Genomic DNA, 27,923 nt, shown 5'->3' with positions numbered 1-27,923 from the left:
ACATAAAAAAATTATATTTTACAATCTTTCAAAACCTGTATTTCCAAAACATTTGAAATTCTTCGAATGTTTTTCGAAACATTTTGAGGAAAATATTCTTTCAACCTTTCAAAGACCAAAAGTATGCCTTTGTAATTGCTAGTCAAGTCAGTTTTTCAGGAACAGTATAAATGGCTGCCTTCTAGATGATATGGAGAAGAGAGTTAAAGTAGTCCAGACGAGACAGAACTGTGTCCTGGATGAGCAGCTAGGAGGGGTAAATGCCCAGAAGTTGACCCTGATGGAGCTGGGGGATTACTGACAGCACTGAGCCAACAATGTGCTCCTTTAAATCCTGTGATGATGAAGTCTAGGTTTCTTGTCAATGGATCTAGCAGGGATGAAGAGGAGCTCTGACTTGAGGTTTGAGTTTCCAATGGGGGGAGCACATCCATGAGATGTCAGTCAGACATGTCCAGCTTATTTTGTTGACTGAAGGATGGAAAGTATAGAAATATTTGAGTATCACCAGCACAGCAGCGGTTAGAAAAGCCATGTGACTTGATGACCAAGCCAAGTGATCTGCTGGGAAAGGGCCCAGACCCCTGGGACTCTCCTGGGTCTCCTTTAAAAAACGCTAACACTACTTCATAGTAGCAAAAAACAAATAGGACATATATTGTACACATGATTTACATTATTATTTATAGTTCCTTTATTCTAAAAGGTGTCTAGGCATTTTCTTATTAATTTATAGAAACGGAAACTAAAGAATTTACAAATTAGGAGACAAACACCTAAACAGCAGCTGGTTGTCAAAGTCAACCAACAGCGAAACCAACCAAACACTTTTATATGGAGCTGTTCATGGAAGTGAGAAATGCTCTGTAATTAAACATGTACCAGTTCTGTGATCTCATTTCTGTCAGTAAACTCCAACTCACATGTTGCTCAGTGGTGAGTAAAGGCTTTGCTTGCATCTCATACTAGATTCAAAATAACCATGTTACAATCATCAGAATTGAGGCTGCAGGAGTAAAGATCACATACCCTACCAAGCATTATTATTGTTAAGTACTTTGTTCACACAGTATCTTCTAATCATATCAAAGCAGAACACATCTGCTACATTATTCTCCTCATTAAATGATCTCAAGATCTGTGACACTATACTGTCAAGCCTGAAGGGGCACAGATGTTGAAAAAATGCTAATCTCAGTCCTGTAAAAGAGGTGTTGACTAAAAGGCAATGTGTATAATGCAATACCATGTCTAATTCATGTGTATCTGTTCTCCTTAAATTGACACAGTATATTATTGAATTAGAATAATTGATTTTAAATTCAGCTTGGCCTTTTGCACACCCCACAGTCAAGCATAATATAAAACATGGCCACACCAGCTGAAGGGAGCATTGCATGGCATTATTGGTGGTATTAGGGTCACAAAGTGTGGGAGATGAGGCAGTGCACAAACCTAAATCCGAGAAGAAGTTATAGAAAATGCATAAATCCTTAAACAATGTGTATACAGTTGTTCCAGTAACATTCTTACAAAGAGTATTAAAAAAGTGTGATGGAGGAGGGGAAAAAATCTAAGATACTGCATCTCACCAGGAACTGATATAAACAGGATAACACAGGGCTGGCTCAGACAGACGAGAATGAGGGCGATGATAAAACAGCATTCACAGGTGTGTAGTGATGAGGCCTCCGTCAGGAACCAAGGTGGAGCCCATTTTCCATGCTCTCTGGTCAACCCCCCCCCCCCCAAAAAAAAAGTATAAACATACTTACAGGCTGCAAGTTTTGACTTATGGATTCCAACAGACACCAGTTTATAGCTAGAAGGGCAGATGGCTGCAGGTGAGAGGTAGACTCTGCCTCTCCTTAAACAACATTCCTTTGCAGCATCCCCTGGTCAGCACCTAAAACATGGGTAAAATGAATCTCAATACATTTCTGTGGAACATACACAATATTGGAAAATAATGAATAGAGTAGAACTGACCTAATGGATATAATAGCTTATTGTTACTGTCAGCAGGAGGGGACTTGAGTTACCAACAACTAAGAGTGGGAATCACAACATTAGCAGAACATACTGTTTTTATAGATTAATTTCAATTTAACATTATTCTTCAATACAATCTATATATACTATCTCCTGCAATACTTTCTTTCATGGGGTGAATTTCAATTTTGTATTTTTATGATAGTCTGTTTGCAAATTCAACAACAACAACAACAACAAAAACCATTACCAATAGATTGCAGTCTATCTCTGATAGTTCCTAATTTATAATTTTTGCCATAAAGGAGGTAAATGGCATTCAGAATCTCACTCAGTCATACTAAACTAGCAGACATCATTTGCATAGATAATTAGCTGTTTCCTACAAAGCTGGAGGCAACATTGACACCAACAGAGACTTCAACACCTCATAGTCGTGCGTCAGTTGGTGTTGATGTAGCACAGGGGAAAGTATATACTCAAGGTGATTTATTAGGGTTCCTTCGGTAGGAGGAAACCTATTGTTTTTGTTAGTATTCTTATTATTATATTTCTCCCCTAAATGGCCCAATAGCTCAAAAAGTCCTTGACCCGATTTTTTCAAATTTGGCCCAATGATACAACAGGTCACTCACTACTCCCAGATCGCTAATGGCCCATGTACGCCCATAGGTGGCGCTATAAGCCACGCCCAAAGTCTACGTGATTTCCCCAGCGCCCCATTATTCCTGAAAATTGGTATACATGCCTTATTTCTCATGGGGAACAAAAAAGCCTCAAGGACCCATAAGGTCCGCCATGATAGATTTTGCTGTACTGTCCAAATTTGGTACAACCTTCAAAACCCTTCTCCTCATGAACCATAGATCCAATCGACTTGAAAATTGTTAGAAATTTGTAGAACACGTCTTTCTATGGGGTCAAATTGAATAAGGAATGCAATACAAAATGGCTGAAAGAAGTGTATTTATGTAAATGTCCACATTGCCACAATATCTTTGTGTTAATAAATCTAATATAATTTTGACTGATGGTTTTTCAAACCTTTGTGCCTTCAAGATTACATCATTCTGAAGTACCATATGCAATTTCACCTTGATATGTCAATATATGATTGAATTCAATTGAATTGCTCCATAGCGCGCGTGCTCCAAATTCTCAGACTCATCCTGCCCCTTGACACTAGGGTGACCACCTGTCGCGCTTTGCGTTGTGTCGCACAGCATTTTCACCCCTTGTCCCGCACGTCCCATATTGAAAATGCTGCGATACAGCGCAAAGCGGGACAGGTGGTCACTCTACTTGACACACGAGCGAGCTTGGCGAGACGCACACACATCCTTTCTGGAAATTGTGTGCTGACCAAGCCCCCAAATCCGTGTACCCTTCGTTCTTTCCTTTTTCCGTTTAAAAACTAAATCGGAAAAAACAGAAAAACAAACTTTTTTTTTTTTTTTTTTTCTGTTTTAAGACCAGAACAGAACAACAGAAATCCCTAGTTTCCACTACCGCAATGCGGAAGTGGAACCTTTTCCGCCCAAATCCCCAAAGTCCAAAAATGAAAAAATCTTTGGGGCCACCCACGTGGTTGCTGTAGATGGCTTCAGCAGCAGAATTGTGGCAAATGCAACCATGCCCATTAAAAGTAATTTGATTATTTATGATGAGGTGTACAGGTGAGTACTATACTATGCAAAGCAAAACTAATTTTGTTTCTCTTAACAAAGGAGCATATATGGATGATTGACAGGACATCTATCATTCACCCCATTTCAGCTTTCTAGAACATTTGAGACCTCCTTACCTGTCCCTACATCACATGCTTCAACGCTGCAGAGCATCTCACCTCTTCCCCTTTCTCTGGCTGGTGTTCACTAGCTGCTACTAGACCAGGCCGGTGTTCACTAGCTGCTACTAGACCAGGCCGGTGTTCACTAGCTGCTACTAGACCAGGCTGGTGTTCACTAGCTGCTACTAGACCAGGCTGGTGTTCACTAGCTGCTACTAGACCAGGCTGGTGTTCACTAGCTGCTACTAGACCAGGCTGGTGTTCACTAGCTGCTGCTAGACCAGGCTGGTGTTCACTAGCTGCTACTAGACCAGGCTGGTGTTCACTAGCTGCTACTACACCAGGCTGGTGTTCATTAGCTGCTACTACACCAGGCTGGTGTTCACTAGCTGCTACTAGACCAGGCCGGTGTTCACTAGCTGCTACTAGACCAGGCTGGTGTTCACTAGCTGCTACTAGACCAGGCTGGTGTTCATTAGCTGCTACTACACCAGGCTGGTGTTCACTAGCTGCTACTAGACCAGGCCGGTGTTCACTAGCTGCTGCTATAGACCAGGCTGGTGTTCACTAGCTGCTGCTAGACCAGGCCGGTGTTCACTAGCTGCTACTAGACCAGGCTGGTGTTCACTAGCTGCTACTAGACCAGGCCGGTGTTCACTAGCTGCTACAAGACCAGGCTGGTGTTCACTAGCTGCTACTAGACCAGGCTGGTGTTCACTAGCTGCTACTAGACCAGGCTGGTGTTCACTAGCTGCTACAAGACCAGGCTGGTGTTCACTAGCTGCTACTAGACCAGGCTGGTGTTCACTAGCTGCTGCTATAGACCAGGCTGGTGTTCATTAGCTGCTACTACACCAGGCTGGTGTTCATTAGCTGCTACTACACCAGGCTGGTGTTCACTAGCTGCTACTAGACCAGGCCGGTGTTCACTAGCTGCTACTAGACCAGGCTGGTGTTCACTAGCTGCTACTAGACCAGGCTGGTGTTCATTAGCTGCTACTACACCAGGCTGGTGTTCACTAGCTGCTACTAGACCAGGCCGGTGTTCACTAGCTGCTGCTATAGACCAGGCTGGTGTTCACTAGCTGCTGCTAGACCAGGCCGGTGTTCACTAGCTGCTACTAGACCAGGCTGGTGTTCACTAGCTGCTACTAGACCAGGCCGGTGTTCACTAGCTGCTACAAGACCAGGCTGGTGTTCACTAGCTGCTACTAGACCAGGCTGGTGTTCACTAGCTGCTACTAGACCAGGCTGGTGTTCACTAGCTGCTACAAGACCAGGCTGGTGTTCACTAGCTGCTACTAGACCAGGCTGGTGTTCACTAGCTGCTGCTATAGACCAGGCTGGTGTTCATTAGCTGCTACTAGACCAGGCTGGTGTTCACTAGCTGCTACAAGACCAGGCTGGTGTTCACTAGCTGCTACTACACCAGGCTGGTGTTCACTAGCTGCTACTAGACCAGGCTGGTGTTCACTAGCTGCTACTAGACCAGGCTGGTGTTCACTAGCTGCTACTAGACCAGGCTGGTGTTCACTAGCTGCTACTAGACCAGGCTGGTGTTCACTAGCTGCTACTACACCAGGCTGGTGTTCACTAGCTGCTACTAGACCAGGCTGGTGTTCACTAGCTGCTACTAGACCAGGCTGGTGTTCACTAGCTGCTACTAGACCAGGCTGGTGTTCACTAGCTGCTACTAGACCAGGCTGGTGTTCACTAGCTGCTACTACACCAGGCTGGTGTTCACTAGCTGCTACTAGACCAGGCTGGTGTTCACTAGCTGCTACTAGACCAGGCTGGTGTTCACTAGCTGCTACTAGACCAGGCTGGTGTTCACTAGCTGCTACTAGACCAGGCTGGTGTTCACTAGCTGCTACTAGACCAGGCTGGTGTTCACTAGCTGCTACTACACCAGGCTGGTGTTCACTAGCTGCTACTAGACCAGGCCGGTGTTCACTAGCTGCTACTACACCAGGCTGGTGTTCACTAGCTGCTACTAGACCAGGCTGGTGTTCACTAGCTGCTACTAGACCAGGCCGGTGTTCACTAGCTGCTACTAGACCAGGCCGGTGTTCACTAGCTGCTGCTAGACCAGGCTGGTGTTCACTAGCTGCTACTAGACCAGGCTGGTGTTCACTAGCTGCTACTAGACCAGGCTGGTGTTCACTAGCTGCTACTAGACCAGGCCGGTGTTCACTAGCTGCTGCTATAGACCAGGCTGGTGTTCACTAGCTGCTACTAGACCAGGCCGGTGTTCACTAGCTGCTACTAGACCAGGCTGGTGTTCACTAGCTGCTACTAGACCAGGCCGGTGTTCACTAGCTGCTACTAGACCAGGCTGGTGTTCACTAGCTGCTACTAGACCAGGCTGGTGTTCACTAGCTGCTACTAGACCAGGCCGGTGTTCACTAGCTGCTACTAGACCAGGCTGGTGTTCACTAGCTGCTACTAGACCAGGCCGGTGTTCACTAGCTGCTACTAGACCAGGCTGGTGTTCACTAGCTGCTATACACCAGGCCGGTGTTCACTAGCTGCTACTAGACCAGGCTGGTGTTCACTAGCTGCTACTAGACCAGGCTGGTGTTCACTAGCTGCTACTAGACCAGGCCGGTGTTCACTAGCTGCTACTAGACCAGGCTGGTGTTCACTAGCTGCTACTAGACCAGGCTGGTGTTCACTAGCTGCTACTAGACCAGGCTGGTGTTCACTAGCTGCTACTAGACCAGGCTGGTGTTCACTAGCTGCTACTAGACCAGGCTGGTGTTCACTAGCTGCTATAGACCAGGCTGGTGTTCACTAGCTGCTACTACACCAGGCTGGTGTTCACTAGCTGCTACTAGACCAGGCTGGTGTTCACTAGCTGCTACTAGACCAGGCTGGTGTTCATTAGCTGCTACAAGACCAGGCTGGTGTTCACTAGCTGCTACTAGACCAGGCTGGTGTTCACTAGCTGCTACTAGACCAGGCTGGTGTTCACTAGCTGCTACTAGACCAGGCTGGTGTTCACTAGCTGCTACAAGACCAGGCTGGTGTTCACTAGCTGCTACTAGACCAGGCTGGTGTTCACTAGCTGCTACTAGACCAGGCCGGTGTTCACTAGCTGCTACTAGACCAGGCCGGTGTTCACTAGCTGCTACTAGACCAGGCCGGTGTTCACTAGCTGCTACTAGACCAGGCCGGTGTTCACTAGCTGCTACTAGACCAGGCTGGTGTTCACTAGCTGCTGCTAGACCAGGCTGGTGTTCACTAGCTGCTACTAGACCAGGCCGGTGTTCACTAGCTGCTACTAGACCAGGCTGGTGTTCACTAGCTGCTACTAGACCAGGCTGGTGTTCACTAGCTGCTACTAGACCAGGCTGGTGTTCACTAGCTGCTACTAGACCAGGCTGGTGTTCACTAGCTGCTACTAGACCAGGCTGGTGTTCACTAGCTGCTACTAGACCAGGCTGGTGTTCACTAGCTGCTGCTAGACCAGGCTGGTGTTCACTAGCTGCTACTAGACCAGGCTGGTGTTCACTAGCTGCTACTAGACCAGGCCGGTGTTCACTAGCTGCTACTATAGACCAGGCCGGTGTTCACTAGCTGCTGCTAGACCAGGCCGGTGTTCACTAGCTGCTACTATAGACCAGGCCGGTGTTCACTAGCTGCTGCTATAGACCAGGCTGGTGTTCACTAGCTGCTGCTATAGACCAGGCTGGTGTTCACTAGCTGCTACTAGACCAGGCTGGTGTTCACTAGCTGCTACTAGACCAGGCTGGTGTTCACTAGCTGCTACTAGACCAGGCTGGTGTTCACTAGCTGCTACTACACCAGGCTGGTGTTCACTAGCTGTGTTATAGACCAGGCTGGTGTTCAGCAAAGACAAATACAAAAATACTAATAATAAGGTGTGTGTTGCGCTTCCAGGATGCAGAGCAGGAAGAAGAGAGCGAGAGGGGAGGACCGTGAAGGCCGAGGCGTTACCGGGGCTCCTGGCCGTTGTGGAGGAACCGGGACCCTTACCGGAGCCGCAACCGGTAGCTCTCCCCGCTGTTGTGGAACCCTTGGGTGTGTCCATGACAACCAGCGTGTCATTGCTACCTGCCCGCCCTCCTGAGACGCCCACTCCCCCAGAGCCACAGCCAGCACACGTCCCCAGACCCCCAGCCCCCCTACCTGTCTCTACCCCTGCCCAGGGCCCACCTAAACCTACCCCATACAGCTCTCTGCCTATGCCCAGCCCCGGCCCTTCGTCCTGTCATTGTTCCTGCCCTGGCCCCTGACTCTGCCTCTACCCCTGCCCCTGTGCTTGCCACAGTGTCTAACCTCACCCCTGCCCCAGCCTCCAAGGTCACTTTAAAAGCTATTTATAATTTCATCACAGAGCACTTCCACTACTAAACTTGATTTTATATGATTTATTGTTTATGTTTTTTTTTACTTTTCTGTATCAAATCACATGAACACTTTTTAAACAATAAACATGGCCTACCTGCAGACTCAACACTATTGTCCATAATTGGCTTTTATTTATTTAGTATTTATTTTTTGTACAGCATAGTAGTAACCACATCTTACACAGCTGACCTATAAATCAAAAACAAGTGTACTTATTCAACAAAATGTCCACAATATGGTCTCATTTTGGAATAAAAGTAGTGTTATTCTATAAGACATATCTTGAAGACAAGTTTGACATTAGCAGTGATTTGAGAAACAAGTGTAACTGTAATCTGTGGTGGATGTTGCATGTCTCTATAGCCTGGCTTGGAAGCAGTTTGTGTGGTTAGCAGTGAAGAGAGCATTGCAGACAGACCCGGCGCTATGGGCGGGCCTTGGGGTGCCGGGCCCGCCCTGGGAGCGGAGCACAGCGTTGCAAGTTGGATTTTCTCAACTTTATGTAAATGAGGAGCGTGAAAACGCTAGCGTTGGCCAATCGGATTAGTTTCTTGTTTCTTGTAACGTAGCAACTGTTGGTCATGGTAAACATTTCTAGGTTTTACAATTTCAAGATGGAGGAGAAACTTATCGTATGTGTCTGCACACCCAGTTCTGTTCAGAACAAAGCTACGTAATGTGACGAGCCTGAATTTAAAGATTACATTAAACTAATAATGCATTAATACAATACCTATATTATTTTCCCATAATACATAACTATTATTATACACACATATTACAAGGCATTTTAAAAGAGTTAATGCTCAAGTTAGGATACTTTTTTAACAACACTATAGTAGCACAAGACAAGAGTTGAATGAGGATATACAAATTAATCTCCCACCCATTCACTTGATCCACTTCTGGACTGTAAGGCACACTATAGCAGTTACCTGGAACCTGACCTGTCCGACTGGAACTTGAGACCCTGATCTAGAGGGCACCCCCTGAACACCAAAACCATCTCTCAATACCAAGCCCCAAACCATATCTCTATACCAAGACCCAAACCATCTTTCAATACCAAACCCCAAACCATCTCTCAATACCAAGACCCAAACCATCTCTCAATACCAAGACCCAAACCATCTCTCAATACCAAGACCCAAACCATCTTTCAATACCAAGACCCAAACCGTCTCTCAATACCAAGACCCAAACCATCTCTCAATACCAAGACCCAAACCATCTCTCAATACCAAGACCCAAACCGACACAGTCAAGACAACCATCAATGTAACAGTCAAAGAAACTGTTCACACTGTGCCATGTTTGGCCTGTGTCACTTTCGTAACTGTGATGGTGCTTCCCTTTTCCTTATACAGATCATAAATAATTAATGTATACTGTATATTCTTGTTTAACTGCCCTTGCCAAGACGCTCCCATGCCGTATACCACACGGATGCACTGCTCTCAAAAGAGAAGAGTTAGAAGGTACTTACATTTGAGTGTTAGATAAAACATTACATGCGATCATGAGTTTTGACAAAAAAACATGTAAAGTATTTACATGAGCAATCTTCCATAGGTATCTGAGGCAGCAGCGTTTCAACAGAACACTCCAGAACGGCCAGCTGGGACTGTTGGCTTGGTCTGCTAATTACAGTAAATAAGTCAACATCCAAACTGCTCAACAAACATTTTATGCAGGAACATTCTGCAAAGCTGGATAGCTGAAAGGTTCCAACTAAGAATTTTAATACAAACTCTCACAAATAATAATATACCAAAAAATATTACCTCCAGTTTCAACTGAATTATTACTAAATGTAAATTGCATTTTGGCATCAGGTATACTCAATAATAATATATCAATCCCTATATGGTCTTGAGACTAGGTGCCTTACCAAAGTAATGAAATACGTATTGACTGCAAGTTCCTTGAAGTGGATTTATGAAGCATTGGGGGGCTAATTCTCTAAAGTAAGCTAGCCTCTACACTTCATCACAAATGAGCTCACACATACTTTCAAAAATTGACAGCACTTAGCACTTCTATAGGTACCACTTCATCTCCAGAGCTTCTACCACAGGCCCTTAATAACTAAGTAATTTAGTCAACTAATCCATCCTGGTGCCAGAGTAATTACCGGAGGCTGGTAAACAGTTCTGTTCTCACAGACCCATTAAAATGAAATTTGTTGTTAATATCACATTGAAAAATGTCAGATAATTAAATACCGAGAGTTTATATTGTACAGAGAGTTTGTGTCTAGTAGTGTAACACTTTATATTAAGAGTACACTAACTACTACTAACTACTGCATACTTATACTAACAACTTTGCAGGTATATATTGTGGGATATGTGACGTAATTACATGGTATCAAGGGTTAGGTACAGGTCATCCGAAAAATATAAGAAGGCACAGTTTGTAAGAGGTAAGGTAATGTTGCAAAGCGACAGTTGAAGGCTGTGTTGCAGAAACAAGATCAATAGTGACACCCCCTTCCCAAGACCAAGGTTAACTTGTTATGAGTTATGAGGCCTAACCTCTTCCACCCAGACCTGTTCCACCTGTCATCCTTCTCCCACATCTCCCACCTTCCTCATTAACCACTGGATGTTTATCCCTGCATTCTCTGTTTATGTGCTTCCAGTTCATCTTGTCTTGTTTAGACTAGTGTTCCAGAGTATAGTATAGTATAATTTTGTATATTTTAGAATAACTTGACAATGACAAGACCACTAATTATGTTAGCATGCAGCAAAATGTAAATCCACAGAGGTTAGGAAGGCTTGATCGATTTTTCAATAGCATTCAGACAGGGGAACCCCTCTGAGCCAGAGAGGAGTGTGCCAGGTATGTGTGCAGTTCTAGAGGTGGCAGGTGAAAGACACACCTGCTGGTGAAAGAAATTGACAATGTTGAGTGGGGGCAGGGGTAAGGCAGACAAGATACATTCTACAGTGCATCCTAGAAAAGAGTGAGAAATAAAATAAAACTTTGAAAGATAATTGGGGTCTAGTGTTGAAACACCACAAATGCGCCTCCAACAGAAAAACCCTGATCCAAAGGCGAAGGGCAAGATAAGACCTCCGAATTAAATATATGCATGAGTGGATAACGGTTCACGGGAACAAACCTAAAAAGGTCTTCGTTTCTTGCCTTTGCCAGAGTGCTTGCAAATTGTTTCCCTGAGCAAGAGTCTTTGCCATTGATAGCTTGGGACTTGGTTTTTTCCCCCACAACAGTGTCTGTGACAAGATTAGTCTATCTTCTTGTGCACATGGATGGCTGCCTCCTTGGGGCCAGTGGTTCTTGTCCTCTGTGCTTCTACCCAAGGCAGAAACATTTCTGTTTTCAACAGGATCAGCCCGGCCAGAAGTCCACCTGACACTCTTAACACATTAGCCACAGCGCGTATGCCCATCGGGCCCTTAGAATATACCTTCATTAACTAAGAAGTGTACCTTCACGCAATCATTCACATGTATGCCCAGTCATTTGTGCATGTGCACTGGAGAGAAGCTTTAACAACACAAACACAAAGGTGGTAGGTATTTAATGGTTCGCTAAACATTGTGTCGAGATGCACTGTGTATGTACAGTAAAAACTATTCTCTCGACCATACCTCAACCATAGCTCACAGGCTGACAGTATTCTGAGCAACTTCTAATATTATGAGAGCAACTAAAATTAGAAATAATCATCCACACTGTGTACGTGTAAGAGCTAATATTGGATATACTTTCATGTTCTTCTACAGAAAAAAACATGAATGTCCTAACATGCTGCAGTTACAGTTTATGTCCAAAATCCATTAAAAAAATTAAGTTATCTCTGCGGTTGAAAGAACGTAGGTCCTGTGACTGCAGCAACCGTACTGTAACTCCAAAAACATTTGCGGCTAGCCGCAACTATCTTCCATGGGAATAAAACTCACACTGTCATGAAACTATGTATTATGTATAACTATGTAGCAGTACTTTTCTCTAATCTAACCTCCAGTAATCCCTTAAAATCCCCCAACCATAGAAAGCAATGAAAGGAAACATTGGCAGCAGTTTAAATTAGGGAAGAGACCAAACTGCAGAGGACTTGATAAAAAAAAGTATGATGTAAGGCATTTTCATGTTGCCCTCCCACCCCCTACCCTTCCCCCCAACCTCCCCCTTCCTCAGTCTTTTGATTTGTTTTAATTAGTTCATTTAAGGCTACAAAATAATCCTCGTAATTAAGAACTTCATTGGGCCCTTCGGAGACTGACGTGACTAAATCGGTGGATTACTGTTACCACAGCGTTAGTTACATCTCCAATGAGAGGTTCTAACTAGGTCTGTCTGGAAGGCCTCTACAGGGAACGCTGCAGATCCACTTTAATTACAGGAGCAACAATTAATCAATTGCTCATCTGGTACAGGCAAAAGGTAATTAATCAGAATTTGCCTTATATAATTTCTAAATGCTTACTGGCCTACTATAGCCATTCTGTTCCCACTGAGGGGCTTATCAACTTGTCACAGCCACTGCAAACACAAGGTTCTTTAAACTCAACAGTTGATAAATCAGAAATGTAACCCCAGTTCTGTTCCAATCAGAATCAGATTCTGATTCAGAATCTTTTTTTCATCGTCAATCACTTTTAAAGGGATGTTTGTTTCCTACGAAAAAGGCTACATTTTTGCCCATACTTTTGCAATCACTTGCATTTGACTGGATTATTTATTTTGAATGTTAACCCAACATCTAACCGTTGACGAATACAGAAGTGCCAGAGAGGACATTTGTGGGATTATTAGGCTGCATAAGCAATTCAACAAGAAAAGGTGACAGAAGAGGAGAGGCCGAGAATTATCTACTGGAATAGAGGATTGCGTGACAATGTGGGACAGTGTTGAGAAATTCAATGACTGGGATACTGTTTTGCTGAGCAAGCATGGGAGGCAGTAAATGTTTGAACTGTGTGCCTCCTGTTCCCACGCTGTCCTAAGCCCCAGAAGAAGCACTCAGACATTCTAGGCACTGACAGAGTCTGCTCACTTCTTACAGAAATATGTACATAGAACGTATGTACTTACTTTCCGATACTTTTGGCATCTGAGTAACAATGTGTTGGTATAAATGTTAATAATAAGGCAGAATAAATTATAGAACCACTCATTTAAATGTAATTTATCTGCTTTTGTTACCAACATTTTTCAGGCTCATCAATATGTTTCAGCCTCATTCAGAATGTTACATTCTTGCTGTATCAAAATTTGCATTCTTCATTAATCTCAAGACCTGGAAATGCCATTTCTTGGCACTTTATCTTGCTTAAGCTTATGAAATAGGCTCAACCTCTTTTGGCTGCCATTTTGTTTTCTTAGTCATGCACTAAATCTCAAGTTGTTTCACACCATCTGGAGTCCCGCTTTTCTCTGTATTTTTTTATCTTCTTGCTACATTTGTGTATTAAATGTCCATGGATGTAATTCTGACTAACTATTATGCTTGTAATTCCTAACAATGACTATGGCACAGGCAAGCAGAACAATCATAAATCATTTCACAAGTGTCAGTTTGGGAAAAATGAAAACAAATGTGTCTTGGGACCAAGCATCACTGTGTTGGGAACAACGTGGGAGGGGGAAATATCACAGCATCATTATTATTTGTTTACTGAAGAAGCTGAGAGGCAGGATTAGCATTTTTTCTCTCAATCTTCTTCATGAAATATTTGGGATAATTCATTGGTTTGACATGTGCACACTGGAAAGAAGATCTAGTCAATGATGGATGGTTGTCTGTTGACTGCTGGTACCAGCACAGCAGAAATAGATGCAGCTTTGCCCTTGGGTGGGGAGGGGTCAAGGTAAAGAGCTGGGTAAATGTACTGGTCACAATGACTCAGTGTTGCCATGCAGTACTTCACTGCTTGTCAATATATAATATGAGTTTTGTACATAGAATAGTACCGCAACAAATAAGGACAGTCAGGTGACACGAGCCAGTCAGGTGACACGAGCCAGTCAGGTGACACAAGCCAGTCAGGTGACACAAGCCTGTCAGCTTCAGTAACTTGTGTCCTACCAATCCTTGGATGTGCTGTTGACTAATCTGACATTGATAGTACTGCATAAGGCTAACATGAATTCCATCACTCCTGGCTAAGTCTCATCAGTGTGATACTCTATTTGCAGCAAAGCTGCTAGACACTGTCTTACCTCTAAGAAAGGAAGTTGGTGCCAACAAAACAAATTGCCAGCTATATCACAGGGCTGCCGGCTGACTGTTGCAAGCTGTATACTGTATATGACCACTCTGTAGAATACTCTGAAGTCTCGAAATGGCGTTATCTGGGATGTGCAATTGATGAAGTACCAGGAGACTCGGGGGTATTCAACGAATGGATCAACTGACATTGGTGAGAGGGCATCGTTCCATTTCTTTCCCCCCAGGAAGATAAGCACAGTCCGTCAGTGTGAGTGGCGTATCAAAGGAAGCCAAGCTCTGGCACTGTAGTGGAACCTTGACTGCTAAAATTGATTATTTTGGACTGGTTTCAAATTTTAACAACCTTTATGGAGAGTAAAAGCTGATAGGCGCTGAAATAAGGATCTAGACGCAATGATCCTGAAGGGCTACACCACTACTGACCTGCAGGTTAGCGCTCACCTGGGATGCTTGTGAAATAACTCTTCACCCAATTCATTGTTTTATTAGACATCGCCATTTTGTAGTAGAAATGTTGTTGTCAGTAGCATTAAATGAATGACCTTGTTTGATGAAGTAGGCTAGTTTTACAGCACATACCACTCATCAGCCAGTCCTGAGATCCTGAGTCATTACTGCGTTTTTGCTTTTCTCTATTTTCTGAAACCAGTACCGTAAGTATTTTCTCAGCAACACTTCCTAAAGTACAGTGTCGTTACCTTCCTTTATGGCATTATCCACAATGTTCCATGCTTTATGTTCATTTTGTTCTAGTTTAAACACTAAGCCACCTGATTTGTACGTGTCACCACACATTACCCAGAGTATGAGGACAAATGAGTGACATAAAAATAAGACCTAGACACAGAGTTTAAAACTGAGGTTGTATCAAAGCTAGTGTTGGACAGGAGCGGAGAGCAGACTGGCTCTATCAAAGATTAGTCTGGTTTGTTAACATCCGTAATCTGTAAACAAGCTTGAATCCACTGAAAGAGAGATAAAGACAGACAAAAGGACAGAGAGAAGCAGAAGAAGAGGTAGAATCACAGAAATGTGAAATGAATAAGGATAGAGACAGATAGAAAGAGGGTAGAGGCAGATAGAAAGAGGGTAGAGGCAGATAGAAAGAGGATAGAGGCAGATAGAAAGAGGGTAGAGGCAGATAGAAAGAGGATAGAGGCAGATAGAAAGAGGATAGAGGCAGATAGAAAGAGGGTAGAGGCAGATAGAAAGAGGATAGAGGCAGATAGAAAGAGGATAGAGGCAGATAGAAAGAGGATAGAGGCAGATAGAAAGAGGATAGAGGCAGATAGAAAGAGGGTAGAGGCAGATAGAAAGAGGGTAGAGGCAGATAGAAAGAGGGTAGAGGCTTTGATAGAGTGGAGGGCAGTTTACCAAAACTACCCACTCCTTTGCTGATTCTCCAGCACTCAGAAAAGGCAGCAATTATTTTGTCAGAGACCAGCAAGAAATCATAAAAAAGCCTTGCTTGGGCTCACTCCAGTAATAACAGGCCTCTGTTAGCACTGCCTCTGTCTTTTGTACAACGGTAAGCATGTCTGAAGCATTTTCTCTGAACTCCTTGTACAACAACAACCAAACGATTAGGGGCAGAGGAGATTGCATTATGGTGGACAGCGAATGTTGACATTCATCAGACAAGATTGACAAAATATTAACAATGTGTGCTTAAAAAAAAGCCATGTTCTGGTTCAATTACGCTTTTTAGTGAAAACGAAAGGGGTGGGGATGATGGGCCTGGTACAGGAAGAGAGGGGTGATGCATATATTAGACAGGACACATGTCCGCTTCACGGATTAATGGGAGGACAGATCTGGATTTTGCAAACACTTTTACATTCACCTAAATGTCCTTCAGAACTAGTTTTCACTAGCCCAGGCAAGCTGTAGATGGCACAGAACAGTACCTACAGATCGTAGCTTTCTTTCATCTGAGGGGGGACTGCTAGCTCTGCTAGCTCCAACTGTTTCTCGGCCCAAGGGTGCCGCAGCCACGGCCGCTCCCCCAGATATTTATGTTTGTTCTCCCTGTTTTCCCTGCTCCTGGTGTTTTCTGTCTGTCTCCCTGGGTATATGTTCCTGGTCATGTCTCTCTCCCCTGGTTCCTGGTTTCCTGCACTTCTGTGTCTCATTCCCCTCACTCAGCGTTCTGCTCCCTTTGTGGATTCCTTGTCGTGATACGTGAGGAGTTCTCTGTTTTCCTGGTTTATAGATTAATAAACATATTTTGGTTACTTGGATCCAGCTTGCCTTTCCCTACACCTATTGCTCTACCCCTTCACAAGGGGATTGACATACTAAAGTATTCTTGGAAAGTATGGGGACCTGAATGTCTTTGAGAACGCTAGTCAATATCAAAGACAGGACAAGAACAGATGCTGTACTTGGTTGTTTAACAGATGCTGTTGCCGCTGTGATGTGATTACAGTGTTTACATTCTTTACAGAAACACAGTAGTTTACTCTAGAAGTATACTGCTGTAGTGATCGTCTGTGGTCTATAAGTGGGTGATAATAATCTAGCTTCTACGTAATTGATCTAGCTGCTTCTTTTAATGAGATTAGTGTAGCCCTTGCAATGGTTGCCAGGCAACGTGCTGAGCCGAGACAGGGTGCTGCATCTTGGAATTCAAAGTCTTTCAGAGATCAACATCATGGTGATCTGCATAGTTACTGATGGTTAAATAATGTCACTGATGGTGACATTATTTCAACTTTATGTGCACTGTAGTGAAAGTAGAGATGGGGGAGGTTGGGCTTTCCAGGAGTAAGAGGATGATCAGTGAAAACTGAACCTTGTTTTGGTAACCCAACCTTTACCTGGCCCTTTAAAGCATCCACTCACTGCCCTTCCCCATACTGAACCTTCTTACACTTTTAGAATAAACCATACCGCAAACACTTAATAATATCAAACACATAGTAATTTGTGTACATACAATGTTTTGACTGTTGAAAATCACTTGTAGTGACAAGGTAGTGATAAGTATAACGTTCATTTGAAGTGTAATTAAGCATATCACACAATCCTACAAGTTTACTGGTGTGATGTTTTCCAGAGTGAAGCCGTGTACATGTTAACTCCATGTAACAGCAGAACATATCAAAGATGGTCTGATTTCTGCTGCCAACTTCAATATCCTTATTTGCCGTCCTATTAACCTGCCTGGCTGCTGTAGGCGCCTGTCTGTCTCTTATGTATGCTTATACGCTTATATCTTCTGCTGTATCACAAAATAGGAGCACTGTTATTTTAAACATCCAACCTCTGCTGGTATGAAGGGACAGAAGTGATTGAGATGGGAGGAAGCACGTATGGATCACAGACACTGACGTCAGGCTGACGGGGTTAGTGTTCACAGTTGATTGATTTCAACTGGATACAATATGGAGTCTAGTGACACACTGCTGAGTCCACAAAAAACGTTCTAGTCACTAACGCTGACTGGTGTCTCCACAGAAAATCACAATGTAACCAAGCAACTTGATCTTTGAGATCAATTCATGCATTTGCATTAGCTGTTACATTTACATTTTACATTTAGTCATTTAGCAGACGCTCTTATCCAGAGCGACTTACAGTAAGTACGGGGACATTCCCCCGAGGCAAGTAGGGTGAAGTGCCTTGCCCAAGGACACAATGTCAGTTGGCATGACCGGGAATCGAACTGGCAACCTTCGGATTACTAGCCCGATTCCCTCACCGCTCAGCCAACTGACTTAGGTTAGGGTTAGACACAGTATTTTTCACATTCAAATTGCCAATGAATATTAGATGCTGCAATTGTGATGTTCAATATCTCTAATCATTACCTTTAATGTTATTATTTTTGAAGATGACCATTAATAACGCTCTCACCATGCTGCAGTCACATGAAAAAACGTGTGTTTTTAAAAGAGAGTTAAACGAGAGTACAGTATTTCCATGGGTAGGCCATTCCAGAGCAAAAGCCGCATCTCTATTGATTCTCTATTTTGACATTGGAACTACCAAGAACGCCCCTCCTGGGAACCTTAGGCTGCATACTGGCTTTAAACCGAGTGATGTACAGTACCCAGTTTTCAAACATAAGTTGTTTATTTTGTACACAGAAGCAGCGACTGATTCAAGAAGAATACATGAGGGACTGAAAGAGGAATGAATCATTGCCACAGACTTCCTACTTTTTTCCCCCTCCTCTCTTCTTGTTCACAAACCTCCAGGGAGACCTTGTAGGAAGGGAAAATTTATATTTTTAGAAGGTTTCACTATCCCTTCTGTAAATAATTACCCCAGTTGTTGCAAAAGCTGTCGGCTCATATGGTTGGAGAGGCTTTCTGCATCACACTTCAAAGGCAAGCGAAAAAATAAGATTTACATCATATGGCAGTTACATATCTGCAGAGGGCCCTTGGTGAGACCTAAGGTACTTAGCTGTACCACAACCACATAACAAGGGAACAGTTCTGTCACCAAGTGGTTAGGGAGGAAATGAGAAACGTGACTAAGCATATTTTTTCTTGGTTCGCAGACATGGGTCTACATTTCGGAACCGTAGACTTACCGTGGTGGCATCTAATGTTCTGGGATATCTATCCCCTGATACACTAAGCTAAACGTACCAAAAATAATTTGGTATCTTGCTCACGCAATTTATCTGAAAGTCCATGAGATCAGCCAGCATGTGGGTGGAATAATTGTGTTATTTGGCTGGACCCTATTTACCCGGCATCGCTGTTCGGGAACCTCTGTGTTTATCTTGATTTTCAGCAGGCGTTATCAACTGGTGCAGACCAAAACGCTTCTGAACGCAGTTGGATACAACCAATCAGAGCAACGAAATGTCATCTTGGTTGTTGCCTCAACGGCGCAACACTGTACAGTCATTGTATCAACCCCGCCCCATATCTGATACACTGTTGTGATTAAGCTGACCAGATACTGGTTGGAGGGAAATCTGTTTGAATGGGAGGATGACCAGACTCATCTGCCAGAACAAATAAACCATGAGCTTGCAGATTTGTCTGGTTCTTAGGCTAGGTCCTGATTCTACCTCTTCTTCTGCTAGGTCTTAGGCTAGGTCCTAGGTCCTAGGGTTGCATGAAAATAATTGACTAACAATGCAAAGATGAAGAGAACCACAACCGCCGTATAGTATACTGGATGTGATAGACTGTATCATGAACATTTACAGAACTCCAAGGTAAGTGTAGTTTGTTCACTACGAGTAGTGTCTTGCTCTAAAGGAAAACAGATCCGATGAAACATTGTTTGCACACCAAGCTGGTAGTACTGCTCATTGTATCTTCCGAGACAGCAGATGTCAACCTCCATTTCTGCGTTATTTCAGTAATGCATTTAATCAAGGTATGTTGTTGTCCCCATTAGGAGACATTACTTTGCCTTGTTTTGAAAGCTACATGAATTATGGGCTCAATACTTCAGACTTTAGCAAGTACCAGTAAGTACCACCTGGTAGAGGGGAGATGTCTGATTTACAATTAGATTGAATAAGAATCTGTCTAATCTAAAAAAAAAAACATTTTTACTATTTTACCAGGAGACAGAAATGTCTGAATAGTAAACTGATTGAAAATGCTTTTGGTTCGCTTTATGATTTTAAGCAGACCGTTTCCCCAGTTACGCTGCTATTCTACCTGAATATGCCTGACAGTCGACAAGGAGGAGGAAGGAGCAGCAAAGGGGCATTCATTCAAATGAATGTTCATAGTTTTGCGCTGCAAAAAGGTCAACTAGCACCTAATACGACTTGACGTATGTTCTGACACAAACAGACACACACAAAAATTAACACATCGCATTTCTTTTGAGTAGCACACAAATTGGACTTAGTCAGGGAATGCATGGACACGTGTGTTGATACGACAGAAGTACACTTTAGTGGTGGTGATGGGCTCTGTGGATGTGCTGCACTTTGGATGATATTGATGGATGATGGATGGATGGAGGATGGATGATGACTATACAATAGGAAACAGCAGGAAAACAAGTGCAAATTAGCAATATCTATGCATGCACATGCTATTTTTGTGGACCGATCAAGCGACCAAGTTGCACTTAGAAATATATATAACCACACCACACAGGAAGGCACTGTGTGAGAGTAGCATATCATCTACCGTCTTTGACACATGAAAGCCTACAAGAATATATAGAAAGCAAAGTGAAGAAATCGGTGTCCTTAACCTGGCACAGGATTACTCATGCCTCATATGTGGCACCTGGAACAACAAACAAAGGTGAACTGAGCCAGGATAAATGACAAGCGTCTTTCACTTAAGAGTGTATATTCAGAGTGTATATTCACTGCCAACTCCTTGTCAGAAAGAATTTACTCAGCCGTCTGTTCATGTATTCCACTAATTCAAGTCATTCTATGTGTGCACTGTCACTAAAATCAAACATTAATTTGGGTGACAGTTGCATAATGCCCTTTTATGATTGCCATGAGGCTACTTCTCACTTTTCCAGCAACAAGGAGCCATTTGTCAACATCTGAAATATTGATCTTGCCTCCCCTCAGCAAGGCAGCCATCGGGAGGTTGAGAGATTTTCCTTGTAGGCCATTCCGTCTTCTGCTTGGTCCATTGCCTAAAACTTGTGCTGTTTACTAACAACAAATCATTATTCCTAAACATACTATCCTGAAGATCATAAGGCTTACAAGCATTTTGTGCAATTAATGTAGCCTACTGTCGAAACAATATTCCAAAACCTGTATTCTTTTTTCATGTGTCAATTTCAGAATAATGTTTTCTTTGAAAGTGGACTGGTCTAGAACTGTTTCCATCCAGCCTCCATTTGTAGGCTCCAAATATAGACCCATTTCTGCATTTGAATGCAGCTATACATATGTTCACATGCTGAAATATTTCACATTCTGTCGGTCACAGTCTATCTGATGTAATCATCACCTTAAACCCTCCAGCCTCAGGAGGACCATGCTTGTGTTCCTGGTGTCAGCTGCACCCTGTCTGAGACTGAGAAAAGGGTGTGCTCTTCTGCTTAAAGTGCTGTGGAAGGTATTATGCCAGTGTGACTGAAGCATCTAAGGGTAGTGCAGAGGGACAGTGATTTGACAAGCACAAGCGATGACTAATGCTAGCCCCCTTATGCTGACAGCCCCAAATGGAAAAGGCGTATTATACGTAAGGGGTTTTCAACTTTAGCACAACAAAAATGCAAATGTCTAAGTTTATCTCTTCAAACAGCACTTGTCAAATTATTATTTTTGAGTGGTATAGGACTGTCAAATGCAAATGTGGAACTTCATTTCCAGTGCTGGAGAAACGTTTACCTCTTGCAAAGATTTTGTTCACTTTGACTGTTACATCAGATGTGTAGACTTATGAAATACATAGCTAAATATTAATGATGGTTTGAGATGTTGTACAATCTACAAACTATTAATACAACTATTAAATATACAGTTAAGTTGTACAGTAATTTGCGAGCCACTTCTGATTTTTTTTATATTTAATAAGAAATTGAATAAGTTGTTTTGTTTTGATTAAAATGTATACGTACGTACTTTGCTTATTAAAATTAGCAGGACTTGATTATAATACAGTCTACTGCCAGCCTCCAGTAGACTGTATTGTTTACTGGGACTCAGCATTTCCCACCTACACCAGATCAGATCAGATACTGGTGGTTCTGTCAGCAGTGCACTTCTTTCAGAAAACTGTAGGCCTATATTTAAGATATGTCAGCGTGCTAACTATGTCAAACCACCTCAGGGCTCTGGCCTAACGATGCCATCCCCCCCGTCTGAACCTGCAGCCGAGGTCTGAGGCGGTGAGCATGGGGCCATTTCACACTGCCGCTGATTGACAGCGGATTCAACTGTTTAGCCTAAGTCATAATGTTCAGAAAAAAAACATGCCTCCACGGTGGTTAGGCTGACAATGTCATACTTCAGCAAGCTGCACCATACAGGAAGCTTAAGCAGCAGGTATGATTACATTCTTCACAGTCCATGCTGCAAATTGATGTGTGGTTTGATTGATTCCTACTTGATTCTCCCTGAAATATTTCTTTTTTGGGGGGAAAACACCATACCATCTGTGCCAGCCAGATCGGTGGATCTCTGCCAGGCAGATGTGGTAAAGGGCTAATTATGTAACTTTCATGTAATAAATCAATGTTACATTTCATCGGACTACAACTGAGCCTGTTCTGGTTTAAACTACCATTTACGGTCATTTATAGTAGTTCAATCAGCCTTGCAAATGACAAACCAGTGACACTTTAAAACTCTCAGCAATGAATCAGCCTCCAACGTAATCATATAAAAGGACTTGTGTCCGCTAAAGCCTTTGATGGTTCAATATTCTCTGTTTTCAAGATCACCTACCACCGTCTTCCCATCTTCCTCCACCAGCATCAGCAGGTCATAGCCCCTATCTACTCTGAAGAGTAGTTCTGATAGCCCCCTGCCTTTTTCACCATGACTGGATGGATAATACTCATTAGGCCAGATGGAGTTCACACCAAAATAAATCTCATTCAAACTATTTATCATTATGTAGCACTCCTGTATTCGATCACTATTACATTTCATCTGACTGGGTTAAGTCGTTTCATGGCTGAAGTCCCCATATTATAGTAACAGGAAAAATGGACAAAGACTTCATCAAGGAAAGTAGACACACAGATCACCACATGATGTGTGAAACTGTGCGAAACCTTGTGATTACCCATCAAAAAGTTACCATTTTCATTAAGCTAAGCTAGATGGGACCCAGTGGCACAGCTTGTCACCACAGCTAATGTTTCTATTTTAGGACCCTAACATTCAGCTGTGACACTGACAGCAGCCACTGTTCATTTATGAACAGCTTTGTGGTTTCCAATGCCAAAAGAACAGGGCATTTAATCCCAGCATCTTCTCTGTCCTCTAAAAGCCAGATTTGCCCCTTTATACAGGTTCTCGCTCATTGTAGACCACCATACAAAAATTAACCAAAAATTAGTGATTGAAGTTATATAATTCACTTTTCGCCAAATGTAGGGCTGTTTTCCACTGAGGTGAATTTATTGTTAAGAGAGGAAACGAAGGCTTGCATCTGAGTCATAGCTGCCACCGGGGAGTCAGTCCACAAAGGCAGGCAATCAGCATGTCGCCTGTCTACTTCTCTCACAGCAACAGGGCTTCCCGCATGACTGGACTCCATGCCTAAAATGGCCTGCATGGACATAGTCATGGATTAAAACCCAGTTATTACAGAATCACCTGCGGAAAAATGTCCTTAGGATGGGAAAGTTCAGATTAAATGCCGGTACAACAGCACTGCCAAATTAAACTTGGCTGATTACTCATGCCTCATATGTGTAAGGAGGTCAATAGCGTTTAATAGAGGTGGTCTGTTTGTGTTAGTGTGTGTCTTTATAATCAGAAAATAGTGAATTAAGTAGAATTTGGGTGCAACACACTGTGTTAATGTTTTACAATTATGTTAGAGCACAATCCACATGGTTAAACCTATAGGCTTCTGGGCCTGGGTAATGATTGAACAGTTGTTCAATCATTACCTTAGAGCCATTCACTTCACAACATTGTCTGGCAACCCAATCAATCTGTATAAGCTTGACTTGTTTTTCTGGAGAAAAGGTTTTTGAAGAGCAAGTTGCAATCCACTTGTGTCCAAGGGATCTGCAGTAATAAGATTATTAAAATGCCATGCTTGGTTGTCTACTTTAAATTGTGTGATTCCAAGTGTATTAATTCAATTAAAGATCTTTATTAACCTCCAACCTGCAAGTAAAAACTTCATCACAGCCAAATTAAACAATTTAGAATTAAGAATGAAACCAAACAAGAGGTGAAGTTTGCAGTTGCCCATGGAATCTAAATTATTCTGTATTCTATTATGATCTCTAAAGGAACATGCCAATTACCACCACAAATATCACTCTATTGATGCACTGACAACATGTTACAGAAGGGTAACACACACTAACATGTTACACTTTGAGGGGTAACACACTAACAAAATACTAGTTGTCAAAGCCCCTATAAAATACTCAACTACTTGTGCTTCGCAGTTATTTCTCGCCACACTTTCTGTGTTATTATTTTTAAGTTTTATGTGCCACTCATAGAATCCACTATGCACATTATGCTATTCATTCTGTCAGTCAGGTTCGGTCTTAAATAAGTATCAATACTGTTTCTATTTTACATTTACATTTAGTCATTTAGCAGACGCTCTTATGCAGAGCGACTTACAGTAAGTACAAGTACATTCCCCCTGATGCAAGTAGGGTGAAATGCCTTGCCCAAGTACACAACGTCATTTGGCATGGCCGGGAATCGAACTGGCAACCTTCAGATTACTAGCCCGATTCCCTAACCGCTCAGCCACCTGACTCCCCTGACTAACCCTAACCCCACTATTTTAAGACTCTTCATTAAATTGTGCACAAGAATATGAACATTGTTTGATACTGATGTGATAACTGAGCTTTTTTCCTTGTAAGTATACTTTTTGTGGTTCCAAACCATCTAATTTCCTTTAAATGTATTATTCCAAACCATATAATTTCCTTTAAATGTATTATTCCAAGGTGGTGCAGCTAAGTCTCGTGCATACACTAAAGGCATACACAAAATCAGTTTGCCTAGTATTAAAATAATAATTTTTAAAAGAGCAAAAAGTGGCAACAAATAGTCATGGTCATGCTTAAATTTCATTTGCCATTAAATGGCCGGTTGGCTGGTTCCTTTAGAAAATGTATCTTATATTCTTGCAATCTAGTCTAGTCTACCCTTTGCTTGATATGGGTGTGGTTGTGTGTCAACAGAATGATACAGAGAACTGCAGCCACTCTGCTCTTCAGAACGCTGCAGAACACTTATTATTCTGCAATGTATTGATTTTTGCCACTTCTGTGCCCTGTGCAATCATGATTCTGTAGTGTAACCATTGCAGCATCAACATTTTCACTCTCAACATCACATCACTTGTCATGCCAGCAACTTTAAGTCACTCCAATATAATATGTTATTATTAATAACAGATAGTATGGTTTACTTTAACATTTTATTATAAACATATTTATATTTTAGTCCTTAGTCTTTAGTTGCATTTGCACAGAAATCTTGCAAGACTTTACTTGATATAGTACTATCATTTTCTTAAAACACCACAAAGGTCAATGCAACGCTGTTCAACACAACAATAGCTAACAATGATCAACACCATTCAGCTGAAATGCTAACATAGAACAGCACAGTAATGTGTTGCAGTGCATCAATACTGAAAAGGTCAAACATTTGCTAAAGCTTCTCAAATATAAAAGTGCACCTCTGTAGAACCTAGACACATTTAATGTGGAGCGGAGAAGGTCTGTTTTCACCATCAATACTTTACTTAGTTACCCTATGGAACATTTCTGTTGGTTAAAGACTTCACACCCGATAATTCTTCATTGCCTGTCAAGTTGCCATGGAAACAAGAGGAGCAAGAGAGATAATCTGAAATGAATTTACATGTTCCAGAGGCAGTAGAAGTACTCAAGACATCAGATTGACTTGATTCTTGGCTGCAAAACTGTCAACGTGCAAAATCAATTTCTCAAATCATTCAAGGTGAGTAGGACTGAAAATGAACATGGATTGTATGGCACTGATTACTGTTATGTTGAAATGTTTAATCCTATTATCTTCTGCATATTAATCCGATTATCCTCAGGGTAATAACTTTGTCACATCCCTCAAAATGGTTGACTTTAAACTAATGTTGATAAATAACTGAAAACACTGTCGTTATGACACCTTTCCTTCAGCTGTCTGTTGCTTTTAATGTAGAGACTGTGGACCAACTTTCTGTGAATTAGTCATTGTCTGTGTATATCAATACAAAATCCTGCAGATTTTTCCCCCCACAAAGCCTTCGGTCAAGTTGCGTTCTTGACAATCACCAGTGAAGAGTATTTCACAAAAGCACTGTGGGAGTGTTGAAGAGGGCCAACATTGCTCTAAGGGACAGCTCACTCTGTCTAACCTACAATTCAAAAGCTCTTTCTGTCATTTGCCTAAGTACAGGAAAGGAGAAAAAAACTCTGTGAAAATAGATAAGCTCTTTGGGAGCCTTATTGCTCTGACCTGTCTGAGGATTTAGGAACTTCCTTCACTGCTAATTAGTCACACCTCATTTGACTGGTAAACTCAAGGTTATTTCTTTAATTAATTATGTGCAAGCATGGATATTTATGCAAATAAAACAATGTGAGTGGAGGTTTTCCACTGCTGGTCACTGAGTCTCATCTTCACATCTACACCTGACATTAGTAATCATCCCAAGTAGAGGCAATATGAAAATATTATGATAGACAGTGCATGGTGAGAGGGACTGAAAATAATATACTTAAAACCTTGTTTCTAATATGAAGGTGAACGTCTGTACTCGTGTATCAAGATGGGGTTCATGATATGAAGACAGAGTTTGCGATTGAGAATATAGATGCTTGAAGACTATCTAGCTATTCAATTTGACTGACTGGTCATTAAACACATTTAAGAAGGCAAAGTTTGTGCATGAATTCCCCAAGAAAAACATATACATACTTAAATTAAATTCCAATGTATTAAATAAGAGCGTAATATATTGTCATTAAATTGATATTTTTTCTATTGTCTTCATATACGGTAAGTATAAAAAGTCGCTCTGGATAAGAGTGTCTGCTAAATGACTAAATGTATAATACCTCTTCACTTAGGTCCCAGTATGCTCGATCAGGTCACCTGACTTAAAAGGGACAGTTCTACAGTATATGCCACACACTCCACCTAACCTAAAAGTATGTACCGCTCCTGTTTCCTGACTCTATACAAAACTAAAATGTTCTAATCATTTAACATTGTATCAGTGTGAGATATTGGAATCCAACATAATAGGTTGCAAAGCATTATTCATTAGGCTTAGGGAGATTAGGCTTCCTTAGGAGTCACATGTTGCAGTGCCAACCATCTCTGGAAGAGATGAAAATGCTCCTCTTGAGGTTTCATCATTTATTTTTCTCTCCTAAGAGAGTTTCTTTGGTTTCATCTGAGGGTTATTGGTTCAGGTGTGATCAGGGGAAAACTGTAAAAAGGATACAAATACAATTTGATGCTGTTTAATTTCCCTTTACCTACAGCTGTCTCATATCTTCCTCATCAAATGTTGGTACAAAAGCATGTGTTACACATATTTGCACCTATGCAATGCATTTCTATGCTTGTGTAGGCAATATCATTTTACTGTGTGTTTAATGCATACTGTAGAGAGAAGTCTGTACATTTGAAAGATAGGGTTCGGGTTATGGTTTTTGAACAACGTTTGTCTTTTATCCTAGAGGTGACAGGCAGTTACAGTCTTGGACATTGCGATTTAGGCCACCCACAATACATTTTCTCACATGTTTCCACACACTGCCACTGTACCTTGATAATAAGATTATCATCAGATTATAGGATATTTCTCACGTGTTGCAGAGGAATAAGCACACACTGTGTGATCTGGCCACTGACATCTCATGACAGACTTCAGCTTTTACCCATTATCATGCCAAGGCAAC

The 27,923-nt window shown here is 42.2% G+C and overlaps 1 protein-coding gene across 2 annotated transcripts in view; it reads right to left on the bottom strand.

Annotated features, from left to right (window-relative positions):
- Nucleotides 1-27,923, bottom strand: part of lingo1a (leucine rich repeat and Ig domain containing 1a) — a 114,377-nt gene that overhangs the window by 36,371 nt on the left and 50,083 nt on the right. For both annotated transcript variants that reach the window (XM_062462749.1, XM_062462748.1), the window contains exon 2: nucleotides 1,776-1,906. The gene's annotated coding sequence lies outside the window, so the exon portion shown is untranslated. The remainder of the gene's footprint in view (nucleotides 1-1,775; nucleotides 1,907-27,923) is intronic.

Source organism: Osmerus eperlanus, chromosome 5, assembly GCF_963692335.1.
Source record: "Osmerus eperlanus chromosome 5, fOsmEpe2.1, whole genome shotgun sequence".
NCBI lineage: Eukaryota > Metazoa > Chordata > Actinopteri > Osmeriformes > Osmeridae > Osmerus > Osmerus eperlanus.
The sequence above is the reverse complement of the archived record's forward strand: the minus strand, read 5'-3'. Positions and strand labels throughout refer to the sequence as shown.